The 9,831-nt window shown below is 37.0% G+C and overlaps 1 long non-coding RNA gene across 1 annotated transcript; it reads right to left on the bottom strand.

Moving 5' to 3' along the window:
* Positions 1–376: 376 nt before the first annotated feature.
* LOC125694173 (uncharacterized) lies at positions 377–9,626 on the bottom strand. The gene is made up of 3 exons (XR_007377445.1): positions 9,543–9,626; positions 5,206–5,254; positions 377–3,310 (listed from the first exon to the last, which is right to left on the bottom strand). It is a non-coding gene; the product is annotated as an uncharacterized LOC125694173 (long non-coding RNA).
* Positions 9,627–9,831: the final 205 nt, after the last annotated feature.

A 9,831-nucleotide genomic window follows, 5' to 3' on the forward strand; every position in this document is an offset into this window, starting at 1 on the left:
TCCTGAAATCTTTAACTAAGACAGAAATACAGTACAGTATACAAACCAATATATTACAAAACTTCCAAATTCACAAACGCTCCATCATAACAAAGGTCATTTTCAATTAAAATAGCAAACATCCTTGCTTCATATTTATAATTAAATGTCTTTAAGTCTACATTTTTAGTAACAGAAAAGTAAATGGACCAAAACTAAGGCAGAGCAGCGATGATTAATTGGTGCTATTTGTTGAGATATATCACAGCAAGACTTGAAATGACATTAAAAAAATCTGTACATAAGTGGTATTAATAAGTATTACTAACACTGCCTTTGTCACACAGAACTGGCACTTCAACATTAAAATGTCTCCACTATCACAATGTGAAGAAAACGTTTCCACTGAAATTTAAATGGAGCACTAATTTTTACACATCTGATTTGGATTTCATCTGCAGTGCCTTCAGAGCACAGCCGCTTGTATCAATACTGGTTTAGTCTGGTGTGGTGCTGTACTTCAACAACAAGGGGATAAAGGCAAGTTTTGCTATCAAAAGCATTACAAAAAGAGCAGTCTCCATTCTATCTACTCTGCAGCTTATGTTTGATCTCATTTAAATGCTTTGAAAGAGATTTACTCTTCAATGTTTCTATGATAAAGGTCACAGAACAAAAAACTATATATCTTTAAGAATAGGAACGTCTGAGCCTCAGAAGAAGGGCATTTTCATATTGACCAAATATAAATTAATAGAATGTCATATGAAAATACACATGCACTGGTATTAAAATGCTAATGAGTTTTCTCAGCAAGAAATCTAAACAATCAATATTTTATATTTAATATTAGATTCAGCTCTTGCTATGAAGCACCTTGCTCAAGGTACTCAGAGGCCAAAATTTGAGTAAGCCCAGTACTTATGTTACTATCTACAGAAAACTCTGACAGACGGTCTTAAGACCTTTCTGTTTAATAGATTTAAGCTAAAATCCTAGGCTGAGTGAAGCTTTAAAATTATCCTGAGGAAAGTTTAAGGATCTGCAAGGGCTCAGTCTCACAGTGACTGCAATCCAAATATATGATTTATAGCAGCAGATTTTATTCAGTTTTCATTATATTTTCAATATATAATTTTTAAAACTAGCATGACTCAATTTTCCATACACAGTACAAAGTATGCAAACTCAGTGTATTAGCGTTCTTGTACATTCACCACCCCTTGTGAGGAATTAACATAATGATAAAAAGCTATTAGAATGAAAAAAATCTACATGTTAAAAAAAAGGGAAGGGGGACAAAACGGTCAGTAAAAGAGGGAAAAGGCACAGCAAACAGAATGTGTTGGAATATACTTCTTGTCCTCTAATTCAAAGTCAATGGACTTATTCCAGATTTACTTTGTTATTAGAATTGGTTAGAATTTTTTCACTGCAGTAAACTTAAATCCTTCCAAAATTAATGATTAATTCTACCACTAGTAGTGAAAGATTTATAAATGAAAAAGATGAAAAAATAATCATGAACTGGCTTTAAAAATTTGTACTTAAACATTACTTATGCATGGCTTGTTTTGCACATCTCCCACTTCTGAACTTTTTTCAAGGTTCATTTTTCTCTTTTGAATAACATTTTCAAGCTTTCTTCATAAATTAGAAGATTTCTTTGCATAGATAACTATTTTAAATTCTCTAATAATTATATGAACTCAAGAGGTGAAATTCTACAGAGCAAAGATAAAACAAAGCAAGTGGTCAGGCAATGGAAGTGCATTTTCTGTTAAAAAAAACAGCCTGTAATTAAAATGAGGATCACTTCTGATAGCTTCCCACACACACTTACTTTCCCAGTCATCTTTGACAACCAATTTGTTTTTCAATTCTCTGGTGCTGCCACTCAGCTACTGTTTGAGAAAATTTAAATCTTTTACAAGTTACACATTTTCTTCTTATTTAAATTGGATTTTTGATGGCAGTTTTTGATACTTCCTCTCAGTGTAATTACAAGTGTACAGATGCAAATAATCTTTGGTGATCAAAATCTAGAATTTGTACAAAAAAATGCAACTTCATGTCCATTTCTCTCACCCATCTCTTAAATGTTACCCACAGTCACAGCATTCAATTTTAAGAATTGGGAAAACCTAGTAAGATTCATTTTCCAACCAAATGCAGTGAAATGCACTTGATTATAAATTTTAAAGAGAATTCTATCTTGGCACAACTCTTCAATCCAGTTCCTAAAAATCTCACTTCAGTTTGTGTCAATGCAGCTGCATTACTTACAAACCTCTCATGCAGACAGGCTTTCTGATTTAACACAAGCAGACAGTAACCATGTCAGGGGCACTCCGCTGGCAGAACTTTGGGGAGGATTTTGAAATCTGAATTTCAAAGTTCTGACTTTCCTCACACCTGAACTGGCTCAAGCAAAGTCATTTCTGACTTGTGTCAACACCAGGCATGCTGTCATTTTGGTATTGCTCATGTAAGACCAACACACCCAGCTTCTGACTTAACAAGGCTGTATGTACAACAGTCTTGATATCGGAGCTCTGAAAAAAGATATCCTGTAGCATTCATACATTGCATTTCTAGTATGCTATCTAGTTCTCTTCTAAAGAATACCACCTGGTGTCTAATAAAGCATTGAACTTGCCTCTGCCTGTCCTTCAAGTGACTGTAAAGGACGGCAGCCACAAACTGGCTGTGGCAGCAAAGACCTGGCTGGGTGAGCCTTCCCAGTGAAGCACAGAGATACTACTCTCTGAGGCTGGAGAACTGGACAGTTCTAAACTGGAGAACAGCTCTCTTGAGAAGGACCTTTTCATCACTTACTCAATGGGCTATGTTCGTATACAATGAATATTCATTACATCTGTAATAGAAGTGTAAGTTATAATAATCACTAATCTGATGAGATTTTCAGTGTCTGATAAGATTTTATGTTCCTAGAACATTTTGACTGAGGTTTTCGTTGTCGTTTTTTAATTGAGAAGCATTTTCAGTCTACAAAGGGAGACACCAAAGTAGAAAGATGTCAGGTACTTTGTCAACTCTTGCAAAAGAAAACTCAGTGCAGGACATAGGCAAACAGCAGAGGTATCTTCTTAGAGACTTCTTCTTATCTTAGGTGATGGTTTCTTCCCTCATTTATCCACCTGGAGCCCCTCACATTCTCACCAGTGAGGAAGACATCACAGCAGAGCACAAAGTTGCTCTTTTCGCCAGTGTGTTGCAGAGCAAGTAGATGGGCAACCTCCTCAGCTGCCAAAGGCACATCTCTGTTTCAGATGTTCCATTCTATCTTACAAAGTCATCTAGAAGATTACTTTAAAAATAAAAAAAAAATAATAAAAAAAAAAACTCCAGTGATTTGAATTGTGAAAGCTAAAATTCAGGACAAGCATCAGGCTAGCAGGAGTCCCTAGCACATCCTATTAACTGTTTCAATGATGAGCAGCAGATCTAGAAAGTGAAGCAACAGATGTTGCCCTTCAGGACTAAAGACTGAAGGAATCCTCCTGCAAACAGAAGCAGGAGAGGAACAGCAGATTTATGTACTCTCACAACAGACAAAACAAGATGTTAGTTGTGCTATTTATAATAGCAACACTACAGGTGCTCATGAGAGTGTTGCTTTGTTATGTTACTTGCAATTATGTTTTGCCATAACCTATAAATCTGTCAAAATGAAGAAAGCAATTAGGAATTTCCACATGAATAGGCCAAGTTTCTCCTTACCACAGAAATGGTGCAAGTAAGAACCTTAACTAGTGTGCCTTATGGGGGATTAGGCACAGAAACCTCTGCCTGCCTAAAGCTGCCAAGTTCTGTGCTGCTCCATGTGCATGTAGCACACTTATGCCAATTATTAAATGAACTGATTAGCAGTTACAAATAATCTGCATATTAATCTGTAAACTAAAGTACCTAGTTAAGTAAAAAGAGGTGTTTACACATTAAGTTAAAAAAAAAAAAAAAAAAAACACAGAAGGAATGCGCAATGCAGAAAGGGTATGAGTAGCTGGAAAGAAAATGTATTCAGGGAAAGCCAAGGTACACCGGAAGGTCTCTTGCCATCACTGTTCCTCTCTTGAGGAAAATCCCTGTTTGTTCTTGCTGTCAGCAGCTGGTCCTTCTCCTCTTGCAACTTTCATGGGAGCAAAGAGAAGAAGAGCAGAAAGAGGTGGCCATATGGCATCCGGCACGAGCGAGCTGCCAATGGCAAACTGCAGAGCGACAGCTAAATGGCCAGCTCGTGGCTCCCCTGCCATGTAGGCAAAACACAGTTTTCTGGCAGCCCAGTTGTAGGAAACAAAAAAGTGATCGTTCTGCTATTTATAAAAACTGCATATGAAAGGGTGTGCAAATTCTTTAAACTTGGGAGCTGAGAAAAGTGGAGGAAAAGACACCTTGAAGCAGTAAGAGGCCAAGTATGGAGGAATAAATGGCAAAACATTGTGCTACATCTATTTTCCAGGTACTTTTTAAAATTGTAGTTATCAAGTAGCAATACACAGCCAGGTAGAACTGATAGTTTCATGCAGATTTGAAAGCTCCAAATTGCTTCTGACAGCCTAATTTTCCAATTAAAAAATTGTAATAATAGTAAAAAAAGAGCTGGACTTCATACATTTCTAATTGTTACAATTAGCTGTGTTCAAATTCTCAATTAATAACGCATTTTCCTTTGATGACTATAATTTAGCTCGTCCCATTGCATGTATAGGGTAAGTGCTCAGAAAATTTTGGGATGCATCTTTCATATTGCACAAGACCACAGTGTTTGTATTCTTGAAGACAGAGTGACATCTAAAGGGATTTTGAAATACTCAAGTCTTGCACACCGAATCCAAACTGACAAAGTCAAGGGCATATCATATTTTTGAAAACTGATGAGTTTTCAGGTTTGCTGTGGTTGATTGTCCCAAGTAACCATGAAAAGAGGATCAAATTCCAATTTTAATGACATGCCTGAGGGTGCCCTGAGGACAACTGCCATTTTTATCTCAGATTCTGCAGGTCCTCAGTGAACAAAAGGGAGAAATCAGCTTTGAATGGATTCCTTGCACTGTTGTCAAAAGTAATCCAAATACTCTAAATATCTGTATCCTAAAATATTTTCTTACAACAGTTTTTATTAAACTGAAGCATTAACAGCACAGAATATTTAAATTGTGTTTTTAGCTACCAACTCTCCAAACAGATCTTATGTTCTCTCACCTGCAGGTATTATAACCGGATTCTTTTACAACTGGAGCTTCTCTCTTTCCTATACACAAACACACAAAGAAAAAACAAAATCCAGTATCTAATGGCTAGATTTGGGATCAAAGGTGGTATTTGCATACAAATACTTCTAACACGTTAGAAATATTTTTTAAGTTATACAATTCCAGATATACTCCTGAATATAAAAAGCCAGTTTGAGAAAAAAAATAATCAAGTTTATAATATCAAAGATAACAGTACCATAGAAATAGTAGCACCTGTTTTGTGACTAGCATGCATGTGATAACGATGAGTTAGTTACCCTTACAATGGACTTTATTTCATTCTATCCTTAAGTGTCCTCCCAAACTCACTGACAGGAAAAAGATTAAAAATATGTTTTCCCCTCTTGGGTTGAAATCATAGTAAACTCGAGTGAATTTCTTTCTAGGGATGAGTAATAGGGAAGCACTATCTTTAACTGTCTACTTTTTAGAAGTAGAATGTCTTCTGATGCAGTCTTATTTATTTATGAAAAAAAAAATCATGAACAGTTGTCAAGATGCTATATCTCATTTACAGTCACAATGCCCCAATGAACTACTTAAATGTGGCTCAGCAGCAAAGTGCTGGCAAGCAGAGTTAACTCCTTCTGGCTGAAGAGACAGCACAGCTCAGCACTGAAGATGGATTTATTAGAGGAAAGAAAACCAGACATTTCATCAGGAAAATGATACGGCAAACCGGTCGTAAGAAAAGAACGTGGAAAACAGCTCTGAAAAGATACTGTGAATATTCATTTGAACCTATCTGCTGGAATAAAAGGCTGCTTTTCTCTTTCACGGCAATATTTATCCATGCATCTGAATTTCTGTTTGCTGGTTTTTTGTTTGTTTGTTTTATTTTGTTTGTTTTTTGTTTTGTTTTGTTTGGAGAACATCAATCCTACTAAACTTTAGTGAAATAACAATATTTCCTTTTCAACTCAAAAGAGGTATTGGCATAGCTGATGTAAAACAAAAAGAGGGACCTGAGGCACTCAGATAATAAATAGTGACAGAACCTTTCAGCAAGTCTTAATCAAGGAGATTAAAGCAACATGTAACTCTAGATGCATGTTAATAAAACAAGTGCTGAAAAATAATAAATGGAACATAAAGAAAGAAGCCTATCTCTTTGCTTCAATTAGTCTCTGTGAACATTATTATTTTTTCCTTCCTCCACCACTTTCAAATACACTATAACCGTCTAAATTGTTTGATGATTTTCAAAAGAAGAGTTCACATAAAGAATGTTTGAGTTCTTATATAATATCATTCTTTAATCCAGCACATTTTTGGTAGGCTATCTGCAGTGGGCTGTGATTAGTGCTCTTTCTGGGCTCTGTTCACATCCTGATCAACTTCCCAGGGCGGACTGCGTTCTCACCCGTCTGCTTCAATTCTGATAAGGGTTTCCATACAGACAGACTGGGCTATAACATCTTGAAGAAAGGAAAGAATTAAAATACTCTTTAATAGACCACAGATGAGTGTCTATGGCTGCAGAAAAATTCATTTGCACTACATCTACAATGCAGTTTGAACTTTTCCTTTGTTTGGCAAAGCACATCAAGTCTGATTTAACAATTCTCTTTGTGGCTTTCATTCTCTCTCTACAGCTTCATATATTTACAAAAGGACACATGTATGAAGATTTCTAATATAGCATTAAAAAAAAACAAAAAAACAATTACTACACATTCTTGTATGCAACTGCAAGTCACCACCTTATGAAGAAAACAGCATTAATAAAAGGTACGAGTAATGAAAACCTCTCTGCATATCAAAGTCCTGACAATGTCAGTTGCTAACATGTTTTGAGCCACGGCCATTTACTGTAAAGATACAAATCTCATTTTATATTAAGGAAGAGAGCATTTAGCTTTCTGACAAAAAAAAAAAAAAAAAAAAAAAAAAAAAAGCAAAAATAAAAGCTAGTATCCAAAGAGATGAGCGTCTCCTGCATTAAGTACTTGAAGTCATATCTATGACACAATATATGCACTGTCAGTATGTTACATTTTATTATTGGAACACAATTCATAGAATCATAAAATCATCAAGGTTGGAAAAGACCTCCAAGATCATCCAGTTCAGTCACCCACCTATCACCAACAATTAGTTAAAAACATCTACAAGCAAACCAGAAGTTACATCCTGTACAGAAACAGCAACCTGGAGTCTTGATAAAGAACAGCACTGTGCTGAGAGAAGCCCTTACATAGAACAAAAAGGGACAGTCCCTGCATCAAACACCTCACCAGAAGATGGGCAGGAGAGAGCAAGGGAAGGCAAGCAGAGCACAGGGATTTGCCCAAGGTCAGGGAGAGGGTGGTCCTGACTCCCAGACCAGGCGCAGTGCAGCAGGTCACAGCCTCTCCTCGAGCCTACAAAAGGTGGACTTTCACAAAAAGATTTCTCTGATGGACAGAAAGAAAATGTAGCCCTGAGGCGCTGGAAAACACAAGCCTATACTGACTGAGAATACTTTTTAAAACCAAAACTTCAAGTTGGCATATTTATTCTATATCTATACTGGTGGGTGTTTTGTTTGTTTGTTTTTCCTTTTCCCGTTGCTGCAGAGTAGATCGAGTGAGGTTGTGAATTTGTTTTTCAGGAGATGTATGCAGAATTATTTAATTTTTTTTTTTTTAACCACCAATTCACTGAAATTGATATTTCAAAAATTGAAACTATACCAAAGGATATTTTTAAACATATTTTAAAAAGAGGTAGGGTTTTCTCATTTAAGGGAATGTGAATATGTATCTTAATATTTTTCTAAAGGGTAAAGAGAGTAAGAAAATGATGTATTCAGTTCACAGCAGAATGAGTCACAGATTCAAAAATCTCAAATATTCAGCTATTGTTGCTACAGCTTATGCACATATCAGTTTCAGCAGACAAAAGAGAAGCTCAAATAACAAGAAGATCGATCAGGCAACAAAGGAACGCAGAAAATGAGACAATAGCAAAAAAATTAATTAAGTAAATATATCTGAGTACATCTCTTGTGTGCAAAGAAGCAGAAACAGACAAACTTCATTAGTTCAGAAATGTCCAGTTGTCTCTTCTGAGTAGTTACCATACTGTCACAATCCCCCCTCCCTCCATTATTTTATATAAATACTCAGTTTATAAATCACCTAGAACCAGGAGGAGCCTTTCAGCTTCTTTCAACTACTCATCCCCGAGTTACGATATGCAGACATAATGGGCAGCAAGGACTGGCATACAAAACTACTGCACATCAGCAACACTGGGAGAAATGGGATAGAAATAGAAACTCCCTTAGCACAATTTCTTTTCATTTTTTGTGGACCCCTGGTGTGATCCTGGAGCACAAAGGGATAAGAAACAGAGACAGAGGGTATTTACTCATTCAGACCACGCACCATCAGCCAAGTATTAGCTCACCCAGAACCCTCCTGCCCTGTCACCACCTCATTCAGGGTGAGGAGCAGAACACAGGAAAAGGAAACAGTTTGTTCTTTTCAAAGCAATGTGCCTTCTTCCCAAGCATCCAAATATTTCTCCTGTCTTGTTTAATCTCAAACCTCCAGGAGGCAATTACATTCCTATAAGTTTCAGTTTCTCTAGGATGGCCAACATATGATTGCTTTTAGTCACATACACCAAGGAGCAATTCCTTGAAGGGCCGCAAGTTCACAGCCAACTTTTCTCCCCTAGTGCATAGAATGAGAATGTCTCCATGTCCAACAGCAGGCATAATTCAATTTTACATGTCACAGAACATTTGTGAACTAACATCTCAGCTTTGCATTCAACATTTTTCCAACAACGCTTGCAGGGGGTATTTTCTCACAAATTTTGGCATGAGCTATCTATGACAACATTCTAACATCCTTTTTTCTTCCACTGACCAACACCTACAGCATTCATCCACCAGAGAAAACATGAGTTTCAGTTCCATCCCACATACAAGAGAACACAAGTCCACATAAGACAATATTCCAAATATACAGTAGGATATCCCAGGCAGATATGCACAAAGGTTCACTTATTTTATTGACACGCTTAAATAATTTCCACAGACAACTACCTGAACCACTAAGACAGAGAAGAACTTCTCTTCTTCATTACCTCTGTAAATAATTAAGTAAAAGGAATTTGAGAAACATACCACAACAACGAATAAAAGTAATCCTCAAAAGCATCTGTAATGCTATAGAGCAATGGAAAGTATAGCAATAACAGTGCTGTAGCAAAGTCTTTGGCTGCAGTAAATGAAAACAAGCCCATATGCAGCAGCCATGAACACAGAAACAAAGGAAAAAAGCAGCTTACCTTTAGAAGGCCTCAGATAGGCAGGGATCTTCAGTGCCTTGCCTCCACTGCCAACCCTTGAATAAGGTCTGGGGTGGAGTCAGGTTCCACCCCTTCTGGTCACTCAGGTGCATTGCAGGTGCACCTGAGCAACCCTGGGTTGGCCCTGCCTTACCACTAGGTGCTCAATCACTGCGTCAGGCCATGACTTAGCATTTCTGTTACAGTCTCCCATCCAGAGACATCCCAGTTCGACAAGGAAAATGTTTCTAAAACATGTAAAATTATGCAGTTTCCCCCAGATTCTGCA

The sequence above is a fragment of the Lagopus muta genome, chromosome 5 (genome assembly GCF_023343835.1).
Source record: "Lagopus muta isolate bLagMut1 chromosome 5, bLagMut1 primary, whole genome shotgun sequence".
NCBI lineage: Eukaryota > Metazoa > Chordata > Aves > Galliformes > Phasianidae > Lagopus > Lagopus muta.